This window comes from Aythya ferina, assembly GCF_964211825.1.
Source record: "Aythya ferina genome assembly, chromosome: 12".
NCBI classification, from domain to species: domain Eukaryota; kingdom Metazoa; phylum Chordata; class Aves; order Anseriformes; family Anatidae; genus Aythya; species Aythya ferina.
In genome coordinates, this window is record NC_140308.1 from 18253089 (window position 1) to 18278749 (window position 25661).

Here is a 25661-nt window from a genome sequence, read left to right on the forward strand (position 1 = left end):
CTTCTGTCATCTCTGAGCTGAACTTTAAACAATTCTTCCCATTAGTACCCCTTCCCAGTTTTCTCCACAGCCTTTATGGGTTGTTCATGCTGTGCTTGTGCTTTTCCTTTTCTAACTTAATCTTACTTAGAAAGAAGAATCCAGTTGATTTGCAGTATTACAATCTGTGCTGGAAGCCAGGAATACGTTAATTCTGACTGAAGTGCTGGCTACCCACATCTCACTGGTTCTTTAGGAAATGATAGATATCAATATATGGAGTTACTTTGTTGAGAGGCCTACAGTTTTGCAAAACACTTAAAAATGTTCTTGATGTGAAAAATCTGTTTATCCAGTTGAAAGCAGCAAGGTGCTCCATGTTATTAAAGTTAAAGCACTTATGCTTAAGTTTATCAACCATGTATACGTTCAGACTGGGTAACAGAAGAGGGTTATTTTCTATTTAAATCAGCAAATAAGTGGCCTTTTAAAAATTGGAACATTTTAGAAGGAATTATGGGCACCAGTCAGCCCATTCGAAGGTGGATCTTGTCTGTGAAGACAAGAACACAGTTGTGTAGCTTAGTTCTGTATTTCCATTTAAGCCCAAGATAGACAGTGCTTTTCTTTTACTATTATTTAAAAGTGTATTTTTATTGATGCTCATTGGCATGCTGCTGTGCTGTTAAACACAGTACCAGAAACTAATAAAAAACATTGCTCTGGGTTGTAGACTTAGGCAAGAGCTGAGGTGTGGTTTCAGTGTCTGCCTTGCTGAACCAAGGAGATAAATTGTACGCGTGTCTTTGGCTGGCATGCTTTGCTTTATTATCTGTACAGGATAGGACAATGACTCTTCCCGTTCCCAGTCATGCATGGCATAAGAGCCCAGAAGAATTACCCTAGTGGTAGCTCCTTAAATAAGCATCCAGCCAGGTTCATGACTGAGCATGAAGTTTCTCATGGTTTAGAGTTCAGTGTTACAAGGGAATAAAATAACTTCTCACTAAATAATAGTGGGAACACAGTAGGAGGCATTTTGTTGAGGGCATACAAGCTATTGTCCTACCCTTGCCCAGAAAGCAACATACGTCAAACAGAAGATGTCTTCCTTACATTCTAGCTAAATCAATGTTATTTCTTCCAGAATACTGCTGCTTCCATTCCTGGAGATAAAAAAACATAGCTCACTGTCAGATAATTCTTCCTCTTGGGCTTTCTGTACTTGACCAGTGGTTTTTAGTTTTGTTAGAAAAGGAAGACTTTCGTTATCCCTGGAAGATTAAATTGCCTTGCTGGCAAATCTGGTTCATTGAAGAAAGAGAGGAGGAAAAGCAGATAGGGAAGAAATAGAAAAGAAAATAATTTCAGGGTATCTTTATAGTCTCCTATTGTTAGGATGTCAATTACTATCATATATCACCTATACCACAAACTTGTCATACCTGATGTTATTTTTTTCTTTTTTTTTTTTTTCCTTCAACTAGTAGGAAATTTCTCAATTATCCATAGGATTCTTTTATTTTTATTATTATTGTTGGTCTCATCTTTAAATTATAGCCATGATGCTCAGAGATTTAGTTTTTAACACCCAGTTGAGAAGGATGAATGTTAAAGGATCATAGTTTTCCTATGCAGTTCTGCATTCCATGGAAATGATTGCAGAAAATAGTGCCCTTTCCCACTTTTTTTATATGGTACTGCTCTGTTTCAAATGCTGTTACCTCACACTACAGAACTGCCAAGAATGCTAGATTAAGCAGTGTATTCCATAACCGTGGGCTCTGATTTAACACTGTAACACCCCTTTTGATGAGTGCAGAGTGTGTTCAGTTACTGTAAACATGGGCTTTCCAAAATGGGCTATAGGAGTAGAAAGAAGGTTAATGAACCAGTTACTGAGGAGAAGAAAAAAAGCTTCTCTAATTGACAAAAAGGTCTGCAGGGAGTCAGCTAGATTGCATGCAGTTGAGGCAAGCAGGCTGTGGTCTGTGATCTTGGACAGTGGTTAGTTATTGATGACTGTATTAGGCATTCTGACTCTGAGAGACAGCTGCAGTGTGCTTAGCTCTTAGCAGTTGTGGGGTTGGATTTTTTTTTTTTTTTTGCTTCCACCGAAATCAGACTTTCAGGGTACCAAGAATTAAGGGAAGCACATAGTCTCAGTACATGCCAACTTGCTAACTCCAGGTACAGATCTTCCCTTTTCTCAGTGATGTGAGAACAAGTGACTGATGTCCCTTGGAGAGCAGGTATTCACCCCAGCCCTGGAAGGACAGGCCAGATCCACCACTGCACCCTGGTAGTGCTTTTTTGACCTTCCTAGAGCAGCTCCTGTCCCAGAAGCTCTGCTTTCAAGCTCCAGGATTGACTGTGGCCACAGAAAGTTTGTCAGAAGGGCCACTGGCTCTCTCAGGGAACAGAAGACAGAGGGTAGATAATGAGCAGAGCTAAAAGGTGAGAGGTGTCTTCTAGTTCAGCTCTGTCTTGGTCAAGTTCTTGATCCTTCTTGATCTACCTAGTTCTTAGGTAGTCAGTCCTCGTTTTCCTTTCAATTACAGCTCCATCCTACTTTTCTGTCCCTTCCAGTGTGGGGAGTTTAATCCTCTCTCAGTTCTATTTCAGTTGTGTGTGTGTTTTTTTTTTTTGTTTTTTTTTTCTTTGCTTTCATGACTCAGGACTTTTTTTCCTCTTTTCCTTCATGCTATGTCATTTCTTCTGGCTGAAGTGGTGTCCTCCTTTTCTGAAAGGAAACATCAACCCTGCAGGAGGATTAAAGGAGACTTTTAAATAAATTCCTATGGAGCCTCTACCCCTTGCAAAAACTGGAAGAAAATGGCAGTGAGTTTCAATTGTAGCGAGCTTTATTTCTGTACAGTATAATGTAATTCATAATGTTGTCAATATCTATAAAAGCATAAGGAAAGGATGGCAGTAGGAGTTACAAAGAGAAAACAAAAAACACAGACATAATAAAATCAAAAGTCTTATTAAACTTCAAAACACTGTAGAAGAGGAGAGAGGATTGGTCAGAACCACAAATCAGAGGCTATTCTGGAAAAAAAACAACTCTGTAAAGATACAAAAGTGAAGACGGAAGATGAAGCCCCCCCCGAGCCAGCAAAAGAAAAGCTCGCCTAAGCCAGTTCTAACTGAATAGTTTAGGAACTGGAGAGATACAGAATGCTTGGCAATTTTGGCTTATATTGTGTGCAGAAAGAAAACATAATCACAAACTTTCCTCTGGGTGAAGGGGATCAGAGACGCACTGTCAATTTGACTATATTATTGAGACAGTGTTTAAAAAATAAACAACCCTGCAGCTTTCTCTTCAAAATTCCCCGCTGTCACAACAAATACAAGTAGTCCAAAATTTAAATCTCAAACATCTCAATCAGTCAAAACCTAGACAGAATAAAGCATGATAGATTCTTCAAAGTTAGTAAATGTGTCAGAGGTGAGATCGCAAGATCTCTTCTCCTTTAATGAACGTGATTAAAACCATGGGGCTTCCTTTCCATACCACCTTGAGAAGCAAATAACACAATAGAGAACTGCATCAATAAGGTGTTAGGTGCTCCATTCTTAGTTCACACTGCATTTTGTACCAACTCCAGCTGCTGGTAGCAGGATATGGGGCTGGGTAACTCCTGTCCATTTCTCCGGAGTGGAGATGTGTCTGTCAGCAGTGGGGAGCTTCAACCTGCGGCATGGGCACAGTGCCTTGAAGGCTTACAGTTGTTTGCTGAAATAAAAGCAGAACTGAATGAGATTTTTATGAGAGAGCATCAATAAGATAATGACAAGTTATAGCAAGAGCTACACCGCGTTTAGTTTCTTTGTCGTAGGGATGGCTACCATTATTTTGCCCTGAAGACTATTTTCAGGTTATTAGAATCTGCATAACTTTGAGTGAGTTGCTTTTCAAGTTTATTTTATTGAGTCAAATGATAATTTGCATCAGTTCTCATGTGTAGGAATCACTGCTTCATTGCATAATAAATCTGTTTCCTTAAACATTCTGCCTAAGGCCTGTGCAGCATTATGGATCGTTACATTTGAAATAAGGAGTGCTTCTTCTAGTTAAAAAGACTAAAGAAGTGATGAAGCCGGTGAATCTTTCCTTGCACCTCGTGAGATAAAGGTTGCTGTTTTCATGTTCCCAGTTAACTGAACTGTTTTGACTCAAAGACAGACTAAGGTTGGGAAATGACAAAGAAGCCTTGGACAAAACAGCGGATTTCTGATTTGATTAGTATTTCAGGTTGATACTGATCCAGAGTTGTTACTTCTACTTGGACCTAGCAATAACTACTTGTTTTCTTTTCCTAGCAAAATACTGGGCACTTAAGACAAATCCATGTTACTGATATTAGGGTATTCAAGACTTTTTCCTTGTCAAATAAGCGAATTCTTGGTTTGGCTTTTCAAAACTCAGATGTTTAATTTCTCTTTCAAGTTTTCACAGTGCTATCTTTGTAAGCTGATCCATTTGTAATTCGGTTAATTCCAAATGTTCTTCTGCAGAAACAGGGAAACTGGAGATACGATACCTGTCCCAGGCTAGAGAAGTGAAGAACAAAATCTGTGTATGCTCCCTGGTAGGTCCTGGTGTGTGTCAGGGCTGTGTTGTCAACCCCACAGACCAAAATGTAATTCCCAGCTCGTGTGATACCACCTGCTAATAGGAACCGCTCTTGCAGAATTTTGCTAGCCATAATAAGGTGCACATTGTGTACAAATAAAAACAGCTCAGCTTTATTACCTGGCTTGCATGCCTGGTAATGAATAGAAGGGAGGCTCACTCCTTCACGAACAGCAGAATTTAATATAGTCTCTTCCTGGAGTTGCACCAGTGGGACTAAAAGTTTATCTCAGCATTCCAAGGGCAATAAAAATCTAAATTTAAACTCAGAATGTCTTACTGGGGCAAGAGTACCCAGAGGCTGTGTACTCTTCAAACTTTGTTTAGGTCATAACTGCTTATGTAAAGTTAGTTTATACCAGCTAGTTAGTTTTTATGTTTTTGAGCAGTATCTTCATTACGAAGGAGAGACATATCAAGTGGACGGGTTGCATATGAAAGTTCAGCTCTGCTTTCCTACTGCCTGTAATTTAGCTTCTTACTGCTTAGCGCATAGCCATGTGAAGAAATCCCCAGCTCTTAACCTTCATTTTACATATGCCTTTAATTCTCTTCTGATTCATTCCCGTAGTTAGACATCTCAGATATTTGGGGCTTAAGGTTAATATGAAAGGGAGAGGCGGAAAAGATACCGGCTGACGGCTGGCAGTAGCAGGGAACCTCCTGTTAGCTGGTCACGGACTGGGAAGACTGTGTGGTGAAAGTAACCAGATGCTGGCCAGTGGGCTTTTAGTTTAGAGCTTTGCTGGCCCAGTGGTGGCTTGTTGTCTTTACCAGAGTGTTAAAGGAGGGGATGGGAGGCGGAGAAACTCACTGCCATTTCTGCAGCATGAATATGAGTCAGCCAGGTTGAGGAAACCAACTGGAGGTTTTCCTGAGGTCGTATAAAAGATCTGGTAGCCAGGACATCCATCAAGCACTGTATGAGAGTGTGAATCGCTGCAGCCCATATCCTAAGACCCTCATGAGCCCTCTTTCTTCTGGAAGGGGTTTGACTGTTCAGTTTAGCCACCAGAAAGGAGAAGTGGACAAAAGGGGTGTGGGAGGGCGTCATTTTGGTGATAAAACCTGAGGGGAAGCAGTATTCTCACCTAGTGCCCCTTTGTAGCCATTTCCCATCTCTGTGTGCAGCTCTCCTGTGCAGGAACACAGCCGTGCTGCCACAAAGCAGGCAGGGGGACATCGAGCAGAGCTGTGTGCCACAAACACTTCCATGAGTGTGGCTGGCAAAGCCTCAGCCTGACTTGGAGAACTGAATGTTTTGAGTTCTGTCAGGACAGATTATCGACGTGGGCAGCCGTGGGATGTGAAATGTGCTGGTTGTAGGTATTCTTCCTTTCCCTTCGGCTCAAGGTTATGGGCTTCAGATGTCTTGTGTGGCTCTATTGCTCTCCGGTTGCATATCCTTAGCTTCTTCTGGGTTAGAGAAACAGCTGCTGTTGTGTGTCTGTGGGGAGTGCAGAACAGTGCAGGGGAGATGGAGTGACATTGGGACATCTGGCCAGAAAACTGGCCCTTGTAGCCTCGGAGGGAAGTGTCAGAAAGCCCAGCGGTTGCTTTGGGAACGTTTACCTGTGCTGTGCCGACCACTGCGTTCTTTTCTTGGGTAGGCTTTGAAAATGCCGTGTTTCCAGTAACACCATGTGACAATGACTTAGCTCCTTGCTGCTGTATAGAAAAGCTGAAATCAAAACTCTGGTAATGTACTTGAAGGTTTGGCTATGCTTATATGTATGCTAAATAACTTCCTCTGACTTTGGTGAGAGAACCTGCAAATTTACAAGCATTGGAAATTCTCACAGGTTCTGTGTGACTCTGGGTAATCACTGAAGTTGTTTGTGAACAACACCAGCACATCTGTTTACTCTGTTTGTTCATTCTTTGAAATAGTTGTGCTATGGGGAGCATGCACAATATCTTTAAGGTATTTGATGTGATGGCAAAGATTAGGAATTACAGTGAATCAGACTAAATTACATAAACATACCTCTTGTTATTCAGAAAAGGTCAAAAAATGTTTCAGTATATTGGAGGAATAATATGCATATGATGTAATCTCCAGAACTGACAGCCTCTGAAACTATGGACGAGTCTCGACACAAAGAAAATAGTTGAAGAGAAATCCTTGCCTTTTATAAATGTCGAGACTTACTTACAAATCACCTTATGTAAGTCTCCTGATAAATGTTCACACTTCTTTTTGAAGCTTCCTCTTTTTCTGTCAGCTGCTGCTTTATGTACCATTTGTCAATTTTGTCTGCTTTCCCAGCTCTACTTAGATTTCCTTTCATCTTTTGATACCTGCCTCACCATAACTGCTGCATCTTTCTAATTTCCTACACTTTTTGCATTTACTGACATTCAGCCATTTGCATTGCTAATTTGTTTTTGCAGACCCACACCAGTGTTTTCATACCGCTATAGCTGTTTGTTGGTTGGGCGCTGCAGTCCCCACCAGTCAGATTTCCTGTGGTAGGCAGATGTGTAGGATTTCCTCTGATGTCTGTTGTTGTCCAGGCTTCCAACCACCAGAGCCACAGCTGACTCAGCATTCCTGAAAACTGAAATTGCTGTGTGCTTTCATCCTTTCCTTGAGTATCCTGCTTCACACATGCTATATTCAGAGGTTTTTGTTAGTTTTAATATAACATTTTTCCAGGATTGTTTGTCTTCACCACTCTGCCTGTGTAAGACAGCTTTCCAGCAATGAGCAAACGTTGGCTGTTCTCAGGTTCTACTTGTGTATGTGTCGGTAGTAGTTACCACCATGATAGTAAATAAATAAATAAAAATAATAATAACTTATTATTTAGTAGAGCTGTCGCTTTTAACTACAGACATCCTAGGCCCTTTTGAACAAAACGTTGTTGGTTTGGATTGTGTTAAGATTGGACGAACATCTAGATGTTTCCAATCTTTCCCAAATATATTTTGGTTTCTATGAGAAAAAAAGATTTCTGTTTCTCTTTGTTCTCTCTTTTACATGCCTTATTTTTGCTCCAGCTCTAACTGTAGGAGCTGTAAAAATTACACATTTTCAAAGCAAATGAAACATCAGTTACAGCCATATAAACTTCTCTGGGCCATAGCTCCTTCCTTGAAATTCACTGAAGACATCGCTTCTGGGAGCAAAAAATATATTTGTTCTTTGTGGCACTTTGTTGTTTGGCTTCTTTGAAAGAGCTGGTTGGGGAGCTGGTTGTTTCTGATGGCAATAGCGGTTGCTGCAATCTCAGTGAAGTATCCAACTGTGGCTTTAAGGTGTATATGTGGCATAAATTGTAGCATGAATAACTTTTCTGTAATACATTAAACTTCACCAATTTGTTTCACAAAGGCGCGTAATTCTATACTGTTTATAGTGGGTATCATGATCAAGTTCTCATCCTTTCTGACTTGCATGACTTGCAATTACTTTTTGAATTTCTTCTTAAATATTTTGTAGCCTTTATACTGCATATTCTTCTCCACCGTTTCACTGATTTATTTTTACTCACAGGACCAACAGTTGCAGCTCCTTATGTTTTCAGATTTACTACAAAAGAGCAAACATTTAGAGCTGTGCCAACAAGACTATGTGCATCAGAATGTCTGTTCACACGTGCAGAGGCCTAGTTAAACACCCTACTAGCCACATGCATGTTTTCCAGTACTACATAGTGCCTGCTGATCGTATGCAGGCATGGTGTAATGGTTGATGCTACAAACATGGTCCTCAGGAAGTAAATAGAAAAGATTATTTCTTACTTGCCATTAAAAATCACAGAGCTACTAGAAAAGGAAAAATAATCAGCTTTAGTATCTTTCCCTTTCTCTTAAATAATATTATAATAATTAACTTTTAATATGTAAGTTCTTTATAGGTCATTAGTGGTAAAACTCTGCATATATGTGCCTGTTTCAGAAAACAATTCAGTCCATAATCTCATAATGTTGAATTCTACCTGGCAGGTTTATTTGGACTTAATTTCTTTTTCTTCTAATGCTGTTAGCTTGAGAGTTATGAGCCAGGCATCAGCTGACAGCACCAGGGGAAGGATAGGTATTGGCAATGGCATAAAAGCCGAAGAGGAGGAAAAAGAATAGCTATTGTAGCATTTATCAGTATTCTACTAATAGTCTGCTCAGACACAACTCTGGAATAAAATAGACATTCATACTGCAATTTCTTTCAAAGGTTGAAGCTATTCATCTGCAGGGTTACAAGACAAAAGTCTAAACCTTCCAGATATTATAGCTATTTTATTGTATTGTTATAGTAAGAAAAAACACCTCAGAAACCATTTCCTTAAGTGTAAATATTCCACCTCCAGTCTCTTTGGAGGGAATGTGGATGCAAGCAGCTGACTTTCCTAGAATGCATTTTAAAATAGTTGATGATTTTACATGTGAAAAGAAAACCAACTATAGCCAAACATTTTGGACACGTAATGGAGGCAAGAGGCTTTTCATTTTGGGCTTGATTGACCATTCATTGAAATATACAGAAAGGCCGTTGTTGGTTTCCCTGTTTTTGTTACTGTCATTTCAGTGAAGGAGCATGGGTTAGCGTGGGCAATGAGGTAAAGAGATGCTCCACAAGAACTCATCCTTTTTCAGTAGAAGAGACACAAGCACCAGGGTGGGAAAGGAGTCTTCAGTCAAGTCTGAGTTTGGAAACTCGCTGGACATATTTCTGTGTGAAGGTAATGCAATAAGCATGGAGGCCGTTGTAATTCTGATCCTGGGTGGCAGACTTTTGTCCATGGTGTTATTAAAAGAATTCTCTCCTTTTGTACAAAGTGATTGCTGAGCAGGGAGAAAGAATTTCAGTGGGCAAGTAAAATGTTGTATTTTACAAACTCTATAATGTCCAAAAATACTTTTCAAAACGGGTTATATTTACCCAACAGTTTCCTCAAGAAAAATGAGGAATTCATTCAAAAATGAAGTGCTTTTCATCTACTCAGATATTCAATTCTTATATTTTATTGAGATCAATCAGTCTGTTTTAAGTTTTAAGATGCGTTGTGAGGATTACAAATGAAGGGACAAACATTTTGAATTGAGAAATGAGCCAGAATTTCTAATTCTGGTTGAGAAAATGAAGTAAAATATTTACTTACATAGAAAAGTTTAAATATTTGGAAAAAAATACAGCAAATGTGTTTGTTCTTTTGAGAAATCTGGCTTTCTGAAATGAAATGTCACTGAATTTTCAGTTGGAATATTTTATTCTTATAACTGCAGAACAGAGACAGTTAACTGGGATCCTTGATAAAGCCTATTCAGTCAAAATATTAGAACACTGAAGTGGGTTCAGATTACATTAGAAAGTACTTGTCATATTCAATATTACTGCCAGAGAAAAGATGATGAAAAAATAAGGAATACCATATCAGTATTCTCAGTTGTAAGCTCTAGGTATTATTATTTTATGGATTTTACATCATTCATTCTTCTATAGTCACTCATGTATGTTTAGATTTGTGCAAGGTGAATAAGAACATTTAAACAAAGTACTATTTTTCCATGGAGTGGTTTTCCATGGTTAAAGTTAAAAGTGATAATTGCATTGTATTTTTAAAGGCAAGTAGCATTTGGAAATATATAGGAACTCTGTAATAATTACACTGATGTCTTCCACAAGTTTCTGCTGTTCTCACTAGCTAGCCCTTGAAGGGAAATATTTTGTGTGCACGTTTCTGTTGTCTGCCTTGTGTCAGAAAATACATGTAAAATGCTACCAAGTCTGACACCTACTTTGTCTCCAGTGTTTTCCCTGTGTAAATGACTACCCAGCTGCATGGAAATAGGGAAATGTCTCCTGTTTCAAAGAAAAGTTCCAGCTTTCTGTAGGTTATTCTCAGGTGAAGTCAATGAAAAGGAATAACTGGACATGTTTTATGTCAGGTAAACAGGTATGAGTCTGAGATGAGCTCAGCACTCTTTTTTTTTTTTTTTTTTTCTTTTTTTTGGTGAAAGTTACACACAAGTAAAATGCATCGATGAAATGAGATTAAATTCTCCCCAACATTTGTGAGAGCGATTTTGCCTTTTTCATCCAGTTTTGTGGTTTCAACATTGAGGTTTCCATTGGCCTGAAGTTTTTCTCTCTTTGATAGCTGCTGTAAAGGAGGGAGCGTTCTAATTATGAATGAATAATTTAACATTTAACATTACAAAGGTAAAATAGAAACTCATTTACAAGAGAATAAGCTTTGTCAATTGCACTTTTGTATTGAAGTATTTAAGAAAAATCTCTCACTAAAGATTTTTTAACACAGAAGCATAGGAATATAATTTCCTTTTTTTGACATGCTTTACCTTTGCAAAGTTACTGGGCTGTTGACAGGTACAACAAGACATATGCTACGCTTACACGCTATTAGTGCAGTTGGCTTTGAAAAATGTCTAATGCATTGGCATATCTGACAATTTAAGGTATTAGTTAACAGTAAGACTCTGTAAATAGAGTGAATTTTAGCTACAACTGCTGACTTGAGCATTCAGTCAACATCTGCAGTACAGGGCTTCACTATATACAACAAATAATGCCATTTTATGCTATGGAGATGGAAGCTGGCATTATACGGTGTGTATGGCTCAGTCTGAAAGCGGTGATAATTGCAATATATTGAAGTTTTGCATTGTAATAAAAATAGAGACCATTAGTGGATACCATTTATGTCATTAGTATTTAGTGGCTGTGTGTTGCAGCTTTTTTAGTGCTCATAAAACTGTCTCTGCTTGCAGATATGTGACAACGCTGATATAAATTTAAATGCTTAGAAATCCATAAGACATAAAATATAGATAGTAAATAGGGGCATAACGTTATAGACAAAAACTTAATAATTTGGCACACAAATGTTTATATATTTGCATGTCTAGTGCAGAGATTAGCATTATGGTGATCACATTTATACTACAGAAGACCTTGATTAAACAGACAACAACAAATAAGGTAAAACTGAAGCACATCATGCGAAAGCAGTGGAGAATTCGTTCAGGTCCCCTAGAAGAGAATTTGTAATGGTGGAAGGTACATCTTCCACATATGTCTTGTGGGATGTTGGGTTTTCTCTTTATAGACTTTGTGCCAGTTATGGCACCTGTTCCACTAATTAGTATTATAGTTGTTCCTAAGAAGCAGTTATGTTAATTAACCGATAAAAGTGAGGAGAAGGCTGTTAGGGAACCCTGAGATTGAGCTTGGCCGACACTTCTTTAATAGTAATGGAACCAGCCAGCAGGGGGAAGATCATCTAACATCTAGACCAAAACAGCAATGTCTTGCCAGGAATTTGGAGGCTGGCATGAGGGCTGGGGAAAGATGTCTTTGGAGGGTGTGGTGGAAGGAGCCCAGGAAGATTTCACTAAATACCAAATGTCGAGTGTTAGCCAAATATGCGATCCGCGTTATTTGGACTTCCCAGTGTAAGACTTTTGTTTAAGATATTCAAGACATTTGAAAGCCTATTTTCACTTCCATGCAGAACATCTCTGGGAAAGCCATCTTCTTTTGATTTCAGGAGTGTCAGTTTTCAGTCCTTCTAGGATCTTTGAGGTTCCCACCACAGTTGGTTTTCCTTTAAGAGACTACCCACTATGCTTTACTGTCCATTTCTTCTGTCAGTGATGGGTTTAAAATGAGAGATTCTCATACTTGTCTTCGGCATGCTCCATCCCCATCTTCTTCAGCTCTGACCTTTACATACTGGAAACACCCTGGAGGTTTGTCATAGAGCTCTTGGGGGATTTGGAACTCAAACAAATTACACAGCTCTAAGGGAGAACACAGAAAACCATAAAAACACTTCAGTCATTCGGAGTGAAGTGACAGGAAGCAGTGTTAGAAAAAGTATCTTTCCAATTAAAGTTCCTTTCAGAGCACTTTTCTCAACATTTTTAATTCTGTGTATGTATGAATGGTTTGGCAACATTAGTTTTGTGTTTCAGAAGAAAAGAAAACCTTTGATAAACCTTCTGAATCTTGTAATTAAACAACGATGGGTGAGCTGAGTGGGAAAAATTATAGTAGAAATGGTGGTGGGCATGAACATTTGCAGAAAGCTTATGGCTCACTTAATAGATTCTAAGGTTAGAAAATCAGATGCTCTTTGGGAGCTCAAGTAATAAGGAGAAGTGAAACATAGGCCTTCTGTATAGTGAATGTAAATAATTCCTTCTGTGGTGCCTACTGTTTCTTACAACCTACCATGGAAAGTGTTACACTGAAAATCTTTATTGTTCCTTTACAAAACACATTTTTGTCTGTTTATCTGTTCAAAACAGACTGAAATGTAAATCTCTAAAATGCTTTCCATCTTCAAAGCATTTAGTGCAGCTATTTATATTCATGTAAATTCTGAAATCTTTTTGAAACTTTATTTTTGATTGCAGGATTCAGTGTCACTTCTTAGCGCGTTGAATACCGACGGCTTTGAACATACAGCATGGCGCACAGCGATAACGTCGCTACGAGCGCTACCCTGCTGAGAGACAATTCTAAAGGAAAAGTGATGTGTTGAGTGATATGTTTTATATTGAGGTTGTTGGTTGATTTTGGAATTACGGGAAATATTAAAAAGGATAAAAAAACGCTTCTAATTCCTCTGTACACTACTAAATTGCTTGTTGCTTTATTTATTCAACAGATATCTGAGAGCAGAAGCCACTTTCTGAAGCCATTCTGTACATAGATTTGTACTAAAAGCACTAGGGGACTGGAATCATAATACAGCTAAATGGGTGAGTTTTGCAGTAGAGACTGTTATGTTTGACTGGATCTGTGCATGCTTATTAGAAACATATGAAAAGGAAGCATATGTATTAGAATGATCTTAGTGGGCTCTCTAAAATATATTGTGTCATAAGGCAGAAAACTATTTAGGTTTCTGGCAAAACATGGGTGAATCTGACAAAATTCTTCAAAGAATTTATATTGGAATAACTATAGTTACCATACAGCCCTATAATAAATTGAGTGTAGCATATTCCAGTAAAAAGGACATGCATATGTAATGGTTTGAGTTGGAAGAGAATGTTGAAATGCTGGCACTTTAAAGTATCTGTAAGGCTATATAAGCAGATTTCCCTATTCTTAATAACGTTTTTTTCTCTTGTATTTTTTAATATATCTATTTTTTCATTTCCTTTTTTTCTGACTGATAGGTGATACTTGGTATCAAGTTGCTCTCTTGTACTTTCTCATGTCTTGCAGGTAGACAGTGTATCATCCCAGATTCTTATGGGACAGTCAGCCTTATTAGGTTACCCAAATTGCTACAGGTCACAGCTGAGATGTATTAGTGGAATTTAATAGGAAAGCTTGCCCAGTATAGGCTCAGCTGTTCGTACTGCTTGTTATTGCTTTCATGAGAAGCACAGGAGATTATTGAAAGATATGTTTATAAAGTGTACAGTGCAGTACAGCTACAAACCAGCTTTATGCCAAATTAGGTCTTGAACCTGAATGGATTCAGGCATCTACTGCAGTGTGGATTACAGTTCTTTGTGTGACCCCACACATATAGGTTGGCCTCCTCCTGGCTTATTTAATCCATCTGCAAAATTGAGAAAAGCAAGTACCTCAGTGAAAAAACAGGTACGCATCTGGGCCCAACTGTCCTGGGCAAATAAATTACAGATAAAGCAGTGGCTCAAATGAAGGGATAATAAAGAGGAAATGCAAGTCTCTTTGTCTCCTACACACATTTATCATTAACCTAGTGCTGTACTGTGTTTACATTTATTGGGTATGTTTAGTCTCACTGGACTTCCAGCAGAACAGATGTGGAGTCATCACCTTTCCCTGCAATTCAGTACGCTAGAAGCAATGTGTGGTTAGTCTTACTGGAGGAAACCTAGGCAGCAGGCTTTAGTGACTTGTGAATGAATCGATAAAGCATGTTCCTGTAGGTTTCTGAGTTGTCTTATTCATTAAGAATGGAATTGGGCAGTGGAAGATTGATTTTTGCAGCAAATCAGTGGGGTTTTTTCCAGCAGTCCTTCATTTAGACACTAGATTTATGGAGTTGTAAAGCTTCATCAAAATATTATGCAGCATTTAAACTACAACAAGAATGACTGTAAACAGTTTAGATGTCCCTTTTCAGAACACTTCTGTGAGCTCAGAATGACATGAGAGCTGATCTTTAGTAATCCCCATCAATTGACTTGCATCACTGGAAAGGTGCTGAGCTCCCACAGCTGATGAATGTGGCTCAGAGAGTATCTGAAAGACGTAGGCAGGAGACACTTGGAAAGAGAAACATTCATGAAGAAATATTACCCATTGTCTAAGGATGTAACTGAGTCACATCTTTGTATGTCATAGTGGCTTATGCCAGCCCTTGACAATTGAGACGTGTGACATTAAATGCTACTTGAGAAGCAGCCATGCTTTAGAAACATCTCAAGTGATGATGATTGTATAGGCATGGAACCGGTTTAAATTTTGGCAGAGTTGTTTTAATTCTAGTTATTTTTGCTCAGTCACCATGTGGCTGTGAAGTTCTGAAAGAACTTACCTTTACAGATGTGCTTCACATGAAAATACTGTTCCTGCGTGGTACAGAGGCTACCTGGGTTTCAGTTAATTGAGCATGGCAGCACACCGTGACAGCATGCTTTCAGGCTAGCATAACTTGCCTGGGGGTAATGCAACGTTCGTCAGGGAACCTGTGTTCTTCATGCACACGTGCATTTCCAGCATTTTGAGCCAATGTTAATTTCACACATAGACTGGGGACAGGTAAGTGGAGTGCTGCATACGCAGTTCTTAATTTATTTTTATTTTTTAAGTCTAATCAAGTAGGAATTTGGAACCCTCACATCCTGAGGGAGCTGGGGAAACACTGATGAGCCATAGTGCTGAGTCCAGACAAAAATCAGCTGAATCAAAATAAACAGCAACATCAACAGTAATACTTCTAAGCACAGTGCTTTATTAAGAATTGATAAATTGCCAGGCATTAGTTCCTACATAGATACTGTTGTAAGATGTTGGCTAGCAGTAAGTCATTATATATCCTAAAACAAGTCTAAGCCATGTGCATTATCATAACATATATTGTCACCTGTTATGAATACTTAGCTATCTCTTGCTTTTACATACCCACAGAAGATCATAATATTCTCCAGTAATTCTCATGAGAGGCAGTTACATTAATTTTCTAGTAATTACTATGTAAGTATTGATTAATGTTACCCACATATAAAACGCTTAGGAATCATTCATTGCTTGGTGTCAGCCTGAATCTGGATTCTGCCCTGCTGTTCTCTCAGTGGGGCACCTGTATAGACAGCCTTCCTAGCTGACTGCAGGAGCATGCACAGTTGCATTTATCCCTGAGGGCTGCCCATAAATACTGTACATACAAAGTCAATGTTACAACTCTTGTAGCGCAGTAACAGATGCTGGTGGTACAGTGCCTCAAAGGGTGGGTTCTAGTTCAGTTTCCTCCATTACATAGTCATAATTTCTGATACTGCTTTTGCATTGTGCACTGTGTTGTAAGCTTCAGTGGTCAGTAAGTTATTAAGGATGGTGAACATTGGAGAATACAGAGGTTTGGCTGAGGTAGAAAATCTGAAGCTCTTGAGAGCTTCATGCAAGGTGGGCTTTTCTCTTCTGTGTTTTCAGGTGGCCATCTTCCCCTTCAAAGTGGATTATCAGTTTCTGTGGGGTGCCTCCTCGCCCAAGAGCAGGAGGCAGTGAGCTGCAGCAGTGCACTTTCTTTCTCAAACAGAGCGTTTCTTAGTTGGGAGGAACATCAGCAGATGTTTCTGAGGAGCTTTCCTAAGCAGGGTTTTAACACTGTCTTTGATGTCCAGAACTCTGCTTTAGCCTTGTAGCATTCTCTGGAGCAATTCATAATACAGTAGCCATAATTAAGGGTCTGACACATGAGAGTAAGAGAGGAAAGGAATAAGAGACTGGTTGTTATTCATTGTCACGTTTATAGAAGAGCTTATAGCTTATACAGCTCTCACTGGAGATGAACTGATAGCTGTCACTCTGGGGACTGTTTTTACACCAGCTAAAGGCGAGTTGGTGTACATTATTTACTTAGACTTTTACAGAATCCATTGCAATGGAGGCCTGGAAACTAAAGGTTGTATTCTTAAGAAATACCCATTTAGATTAGTGAGTATATTGTTTGAATGGGGGCAAGGAAACTAGCCCAGAGTGGCTATTTTTTTAAAAAGAGTGATGAACAGAATTTTTCTTTTAAAAACCTGAGTGTGGTTAAACGACAGGAAATGGAAAAATCCGGTAAGCTGGTTGCCCTAAAATTAGAGCTGTCCCTCAGAGCTGTGGGCACATTCTCTCTGTGTTAAACTTTTCATCGTCTCCCTGTGAGAGTGCCCCAGAAAGGAATGTACTTGGATCTGCTCAGGAGGAAGAGAACAGAAGTTGTACTTGACTCTGGACTATGGTGCGTCCGGCAAGGTAAAAGACATACTAAAGATGTGAATGTATGCATGCAGTTGTTGGCGTGTTTCTGAATGGTAGAAATGCTAATACTGCTGAGTGCAGCTGGGTTATAGTATATCAGCACCTTTGTGGGATCAAAATACAGAATACCGAGTCACTGCGTAGCAGAGAGAAGTTAAAACCAGAGTCTGGGGTGGCAGGGACAGGCTGACAAGCTCAATTGAGAAGATGCACTTTTGAGTGTGGGGTAATAAACACTAGTGTAAACGGGTGAGAGGAAGTGATGGATTTTCCACTTACGGATTAAGACTGGAAGTCTTTCAGGAAGATGTGTTTTAGTCAAGTATGTTGTGGGGATTGATATAGAAGTAACTGAGTAAAAAAAAATCTGATGTGGGAGGTCAGACGAGAATGTCTTATGGCCCCTTCAGCTCTTAACGTTTTTAAAATGTTAAACGGAAATCTCTCTAAACTAAGGTTTGAATAGCACATCTCTGTGGAGTTGTAAATAGCTCAAGCTGAAGAGCCATTAAAGTTTTAAATGCTTGCATCAACCCATGTTACATGCTTGAGGACAGAGGCCTTATAATCCTTGATTGTGTAATGGAGATAGCCAAATAATGGACGTGAACAGCTAAAAAAGACTGATGTGCCCTGGATGAAAAGGAAAAGGAAATTCAATGCATATTAAAAAAAATATCAAACTGTCATAAAAGGATAATAGCATCTTCTGGCTTTGGTTCCACAGCTGGGCATTTAAAGCCCTCAAGTAAATCCTGCTGAAGTGAGGGGCTGAGGGAACAGGGACTGAGTCCTTCTTAGTGAACTAGGACAAGGATGAGGATGTTACTGACAGATAGTCACCTTTTCAATCTAAGGCTTTTGTTCAAGCCCTGATAAAATTTGAACCATAAAGGATAGTAAATAATAAGAACTAGAAGGTAAAAAAAAAAAAAAAATACCCATAAGAGAAATTTTTATTCTTGTTCTTCCTCTTCCTCCATTAATGCTCATGTAGGATTTGTATGAGCCTAGGAAATGTAAATGGAAGTGGTCTGCAATTAGTGATAAACACTGCTGCAGAGCTATAAGGTGGAATCAGATAAAGGCCTTTACTGAAATTCCCCAGGATGAAATAATGTCACTTCTGTCTGAATAGAAATATTTGTCAAAACTTGTCCTTTGGGGTGATAGTTTGTTAAAACAGAACACCCAAACAGCAGTGCTGAACCGTGCTATTTTAACGCTCTCAGGCAGAATGTTCAGTCAGTAAAAAAAGTTTATTTTAACTTTCTGGATAGAAAAATTTCTAAGCATTTCAGTTTAAGAGATGATATTAAACTAAAATATACATACATGCTTACCCAAAACAAAAGTCTTTTTACATTTAATTTCATGAAAACTTGAGGTCCCTTCGGCATTTCTAGTGTTTTGAGATCTCCTTCTTACTGACACAGAACACTTGGTTGTGTCCCAGCTCTGCCTCACAGGTTCACAGTTTGGCTTGGTTCACAAATGCCACAAGAATTAGTTTAAGACCAAAGCAATTAAATATTTTTTTATGGTTTATTATCAAATTCTAAATACAAAACAGTTCTGACAAATGCTCTCAAAGAGAATAGACAGCTGACCTGCAGACTGCGCACTGCATTTGCTTACATATTTAAGCTATTAGTATTTCTATGCAGATATAGTTTATTAATTCATTGTTATTTTATTGATGTTCAATTGATGTCTTATTAAATGTAAATTAGATATTTGGGAATAATAATGTAATGGGATGAGGCAGGTGAGATTCCCCCAGGATAGTTTGTAATGAAGCTTCAAATTATTAATAATTCTAAGCTCATAAATAAATTATTAAGGGTGAACCAAATCCAAAAATTCTAAAATAAGCTATGAAAATATTAAGTGGTGGTAAACAGACTGTGACTTTTGTGTGATAACATATATTTGTCACTAAGTCACGTAAGTCAGAATCATTCAATGCTCTCCAGTCTTTCCAAAACATTTCGTATTTAGGCAGGTATCTTCCCCTTGTATCCCATTATTATGCTGCACCATTCTGTTTGCAGACTTTTTGCCTTGCCTGGGAACACTGTTAATTTAATATGCTAAGTTGACCTCGAGGGCACTGGGATGACACGGCAGCAGCAGTTGAGTGCTGCAGTATATCCTGCTGTTAACAGCTGGGGAGACTGTGCACTTTTCTGGACAGTCAACTGAGAGCTCTTTGGGGAGAAGCAGGGAAGCTGGCTCTTTGATCACGCTGTACATGTCAGGAAGGATATGTCCTGTCCCTTAGCTGTCTTTCCTCTTTTCCATGGAAGACATTTCCCAGGAACCGCTCTTGTTTTCTCTAAAGAGTTAGCAACAAGACCATTAGTGTCCCTCATCTGAGAAAAGAAAGAAAGGAGAAAATACACTCAGGTAAGAAAAGAAGGAGTGCAGAGGAGAACATTCTCTTTAAAGTATTTTCTCCTAGGAGAAAAGAGGTGATATGGAAGAAATGGTCAGTTGAACAAACTTCTTTTCAAAATGGCCTTCAATTTTGTTTGCTACCACTGCTCAGTCATTGTTACTTAGCATTACAGTTCTCGTTTGGGTTTCTTGTTTTTATTTCAGGATCTCCAGCATCCATCGAAGGTCTTTAGAGATACAAAGTAAGTATTTTTTCAGTAAAACTATCAAAGCTATCCCAGCCTGTAAAGACAGGCCTAAATCCCAAGGGAGTGTTTAGTCTCTGTATTTTCTACTCATTGCAGAGCAGGGAATTGCAGAAACTCAGCACTTAAAATACTACTAGTAGTTACAAGAGTTAAGTCACGTGGCTACTTAATAAATATGAAAATAAATATTTCACTGACTTTCTGTCAGTGAAATAAGAGATAACTGAATTTGAAAATTTGGCCCCATGGCTATAGTGTCACACAAGCAGTGGTGACAGGCATTCAGATACAGACTTGCATGTACCCAATGGGGAATTTTGTCCCAAGGCAATTCTTCAGGGCTTGTTAGATGGGTTTCCAGTACGCATGAAGCAGTTTGGCGGGAAAAAAAAAGTTCAATTAATATTTTTTTTAGAAATGAACAATGAGGTGGCTTATTCACTGGCTTAGACTTTCATCTAAATTTATATTCCAGGTATTTGATGATTATTGAATGGCCAAAGGGTTACAAACTAGAAATTTGGCTTAATACAAGGTGCAGGAAAAAAAAATGCTGCTTTTCTGTTGAAAGACCTTGGTTGCTAGGAAGAGAGTATTCAAGTGTTTGCTTATGTTTTGCTGGGGTTTTTATCAGATAACACTGTGCCTTTTAAAGAATGTTTTCTTAAATAGTGAAGCTATAACCTAATGAAGAAATTGCAGTAATCACATTTCCTCAAAAACTGAGAATTATGATCTCTCTGTAATTATAGCACTGTATTTTTCAAACATAAATCTGCTGGCTTATACTGTTTTTTTTTTTTTTTTTTGTAATTAGAGAGTTTGAAATCAGCTTCCTGTTGGGGAGAAAAAAAAAAGGAAAATGCTGATTCTGGGTAAGTACAGAGAAGTCACTTGCATGATTGGCAGCAGCCATAGCAAAATGACATTGTTTGGTAATTGGGAGTGGTTAGTCATGTCCATCTGTCAGGAAACCCACAAATACAGAAAGCAGATACAGTTTGAATCAGTCTTAATTTTTTTTCCATGATGTGCCAGTCTAGCATGGTTTGGTGAAACTGTTGGCAGATTCCTGTCCATACACAGATGCTTTTCTGGGGGGACATCTTAAGCAATTCCGTGGGTCACATGGTTCCTGTTTCCCCTTCATCTGCTTGCACAGGCTGGGCTTGGAAGAAGGCCGTGCTCTGCCCTTGATGCTGTTTGCACACTCCCCAGATTATTTGTGACTCTTGTCAGCATGGTAAGAAACCGTTTGCATGTTGCTCTTGCTGCCATGGATGTCAGAGCACTGTGAAAGATGAACAAATGGTTTGTAAGATTTCTACCGCTTTCTAATTTAGGAATAAGAGAAGTCTTGAGGCTGGTTTCACACTTGGGGCTTGTCTTTTTGCTGTCAAATAAATATTTCTTGTCCTGAAAGAAAATAAGATAAAAATAACTTCAAACACAGCTCCTTTTTCTGCAGCCTTTTTGCAGACAAAGGTGTTATAATTGAGAGAAGGTATCTGTGTAAGAACAGAAAGATTCTAATAGGCATTTAAGCTGTTTGGTGCCCTATGTACTTCTGGTGTGTGTACATAAAAACCAGGCACAGGGAATGTAGTACGTATCCTGCAGTCTTCAGGGGCACCTAGAAATTTGTGAGTTGCTCCATATCCTTATTCAAAGTTACAAATGTGGAGGTGAAGTAGAGGATAACATAGTAATTGGTAATCAAAATGAAAGAGGAAACAAAAGAAAAGGCCAATAATGCAAGGCAATCATTAACTGCCAAATATAATTTGTCAAAGGTATTCCTTCTAAATTAGACGGTGGCAGCATTTTACCAGATCAATATTCCCTTAGTGACTCCAGTGCAGTCTTGGTAGTTTTTGGCTAACAAATATGAAGAATTGTGGTATTTCCTATGATTAAATTACAAAACCAAAAATTTGTTGAGTTAGTAACCCTTAAGTGTGGTCAGAAATCCCTATAAGACTGGGATTGGCAGCATCCAAGGTTTGAAAACGTTGTGCATCAGAGCTGTTGCTTGATTATGAAGCTAGACAACCATAAGAGCAAAGCTCAACAGCAAACTGAGGTCGGTAGTAAATATTACAGCTCAGGGAATGCATGCCCCAGTGCTTGGTGATGTTAGTGGGAAAACATCTATTGACTGCATTTGGAGTTTGAGCTGCCTGTGAAAATAAGTACATTAAATAGCTAACCCAGGTGTTCTTGCCCATCTTCTTCTGCACATCTTAGCTAGCCTCATTCATTTAATTAACAACATAATGTGTCCTTGCTGCAACTTAACACTGTAATGTATTCTAATTCCATTTTATTCTGGTGCAGCTGTATTTCCTGCTACAGCACTTGGATGTGCACAAGTCAATGGGGCTGGATGGGATTCACCCAAGGGTACTGAGAGAACTGGCAGAGGAGCTGGCCAAGCCACTGTCCATCATTTATCAGCAGTCCTGGCTATCGGGGGAGGTCCCAGTTGACTGGCGGCTAGCAAATGTGACGCCCATCTACAAGAAGGGCCGGAGGGCAGACCCGGGAAACTACAGGCCTGTCAGTTTGACCTCAGTGCCAGGGAAGCTCATGGAGCAGATCTTCCTGAGAGTCATCACGCAGCACTTGCAGGGCAAGCAGGCGATCAGGCCCAGTCAGCATGGGTTTATGAAAGGCAGGTCCTGCTTGACGAACCTGATCTCCTTCTATGACAAAGTGACGCGCTGGGTGGATGAGGGAAAGGCTGTGGATGTGGTCTACCTTGACTTCAGCAAGGCTTTTGACACCGTCTCCCACAGCATTCTCCTCAAGAAACTGGCTGCTCTTGGCTTGGACTGGCGCACGCTTTGTTGGGTTAGAAACTGGCTGGATAGCAGGGCCCAAAGAGTCGTGGTGAATGGAGCCAAGTCCAGTTGGAGGCCAGTCACTAGTGGCGTCCCCCAGGGCTCGGTGCTGGGGCCGGTCCTCTTTAATATCTTCATCGATGATCTGGACGAGGGCATTGAGTGCACCCTCAGTAAGTTTGCAGATGACACCAAGTTAGGTGCGTGTGTCGATCTGCTCGAGGGTAGGAAGGCTCTGCAGGAGGATCTGGATAGGCTGCACCGATGGGCTGAGGTCAACTGCATGAAGTTCAACAAGGCCAAGTGCCGGGTCCTGCACCTGGGGCGCAATAACCCCAAGCAGAGCTACAGGCTGGGAGATGAGTGGTTGGAGAGCTGCCAGGCAGAGAAGGACCTGGGAGTGATGGTGGATAGTCGGCTGAATATGAGCCAGCAGTGTGCTTAGGTGGCCAAGAAGGCCAACGGCATCCTGGCTTGTATCAGGAACAGTGTGACCAGCAGGGCTAGGGAGGTGATCGTCCCCCTGTACTCGGCTCTGGTGAGGCCACACCTCGAGTACTGTGTTCAGTTTTGGGCCCCTCGCTACAAGAAGGACATCGAGGTGCTTGAGCGGGTGCAGAGAAGGGCGACGAAGCTGGTGAGGGGCCTGGAGAACAAGTCCTACGAGGAGCGGCTGAGGGAGCTGGGCTTGTTCAGCCTGGAGAAGAGGAGGCTCAGGGGCGACCTTATCGCTCTCTATAGGTACCTCAAGGGAGGCTGTAGCGAGGTGGGGGTTGGTCTGTTCTCCCACGTGCCTGGTGACAGGACGAGGGGGAATGGGCTTAAGTTGATCCAGGGGAGGTTTAGGTTAGATGTTAGGAAGAACTTCTTTACTGAAAGGGTTGTGAGGCATTGGAACAGGCTGCCCAGGGAAGTGGTGGAGTCACCATCCCTGGAAGTCTTCAAAAGACGTTTAGATGTAGAGCTTAGGGATATGGTTTAGTGGGGACTGCTAGCGTTAGGTCAGAGGTTGGACTCGATGATCTTGAGGTCTCTTCCAACCTAGAAATTCTGTGATTCTGTGATTCTGTGATTCCAATGCTGTGTTTTATTTCAAAATAGAAGGCAGGAATTGAGAAATTCGATGTCATGCAATAAAGTGGCAACCTTCTAATAGGTAATAGCATTTCAGTTACATTTGCAGAGGAGGAGCACTAATCTATGTATTTGCTGTATCATAGTAACCTGTTGACAATAGCAAGCATCTCTTTGTTTCTTAACTGGCTTTTGTTAGTGCAATAGGAGTCCCAGACTTACTCATCTGTGGAGATGAATAAGCAACCTTCAAAAAATTTGTCCCAGGTCCAAAGCAACCCAGGCCCTGTGTTCTTTGGCCTAGAACCCAGGCATCTGGAGTCATAGCCAGCACAACTTACCTTTGAGACCAGCCGAAGTGTGCCTCTTTAATATCTCCTTGAGGGAAAGAGTCGTATGTATGCACACACACACAGCTGTGCGTCTGGTAACTCCACACCTTGCTGAATGCAGACCTGTGGTAGGAAGGTGCATCACAGCTGCATTCTTCAGAACTGCAACAGTTGAATATAACCTGACAATTATTCTCTTTAGTGTATTGGGTTAATTCTATCTCTGGTTGAGTTTAGAATCCCCAAATGGTTATGTTATAGGTAAAAGATACCTGATAGGTCATTTTAATAGTTTTCTTTTTTTTTTTTTTTTTTTTTTTCCTTTAAAGCTATATTAATGTCATTTCTTAGGTGTCATTGCCTCTACAGTCCATTGTGAATCATGTGCACACAGCAGAGAAAGAACAGAACCCACCTCAGCCCATGAATGGTAAGAAATTTCATCTGGATGACTGCGTAAGGGGTTTGCAAGACTGCCAGTAATTTTTTATATTCAGAGTTAAATAGAGCAATAAGATGGAATTTAAGCTTTAGTGCGATGGATTGAGGCTCTTCAGTCAATCAAATTATAGTTCAATCAGTTCATTTTAATCACTTCTCTGGAGAGAAGTAAACCCCTATGTTGAAGAATATGCAGCAATTTTATTGATGGAAAGTTTAATTGTTTCATTTTTCCTTACCGTCTGTAACACACTAGACTTTTAATCAGTGGGAACTGAAGTTATAATGAAGTAAAGTCCACTTTCCACAGTTCACAACTAGCTGAAAATAATTGGGTTGAGACTCCCATCCAGACAGTGTAATGCCTCTGGCATTTTCCTGAAAACTACACTTAATTGCTTTGCTGATGTTGTTAAGTGGTCCTGAGGGGGATGAAGTAGTAAAGCTGCCCACATATGCAGAGAAACAATACACACAAAAAATGTCTTACAAGGTCCTTAAAGGAGGACCAACTGGTGACTAAAAGAAAATATGTGGCCTTTTTTTTCCCTCCCTTCTCTATACCAGAGAGAGCACACAGAGAGGCTGGTAAAATAAACCAGGGAAATTCTATAAACACTAACGGTATTTTTATTTAAAGACAGAAAGCTTGGGACCACAAGTACAGAACACGTCAACTCTTGCAATCAAACCTGCAACTCACTTGGCATTTTTACACTGAACGCCAGTTAGCGTGCTGCCTATCTTCAGCACCTTGAGTATGAGCAACAGATGTACTTGTGTCCCTACAGAGGGAGGACAGCTTGCTCGCTGTGCTCCAAAGTGGCAGCATGTGAGCCAGCTATGAGCTGAAAGCCTTGTCCGGGCATCAGTGGGATGAGCAAGTGTACTGCATTAGGCTCTAAAAATGGCCAGAGAAGGAATAACACTTCAGAATTGCTCCTTATTTGGTACAGTCATAGGGAAACCCTCTGTGGTGGTTTTACCGTGCTGGGCAGCTAAACCCCACAATCGCTCTCTCACTCCCCCTCTTTTTAGATGAGGAGGGGGAGAAGTAAAGCAAAGAACAACTCACGGGTTGAGATGAGGATAATTTAATTAAAGGGAAATAATAATAATAATTAAATAAAGATTATTATGAACTAAACAATTTAACTAAAGGGAAATAAAAAGGGAAAGGGGAAAAGGGAGGGGGAAAGGGAAAATAAAAAGAAGGGAGGAAAACAAACAAATAAAATAAATGAAGGCTATGTG

General features: G+C 39.9%; 1 protein-coding gene across 1 annotated transcript in view; it reads left to right on the forward strand.

Moving 5' to 3' along the window:
- The window catches only part of LOC311443616 (uncharacterized protein), a 34824-nt gene that overhangs the window by 6929 nt on the left and 2234 nt on the right, over positions 1-25661 (forward strand). Inside the window, exons 3-8 of the mRNA XM_084533936.1 lie at positions 9156-9309; positions 13264-13357; positions 19674-19711; positions 20537-20592; positions 20880-21028; positions 24296-24396. The gene's annotated coding sequence lies outside the window, so the exon portion shown is untranslated. The remainder of the gene's footprint in view (positions 1-9155; positions 9310-13263; positions 13358-19673; positions 19712-20536; positions 20593-20879; positions 21029-24295; positions 24397-25661) is intronic.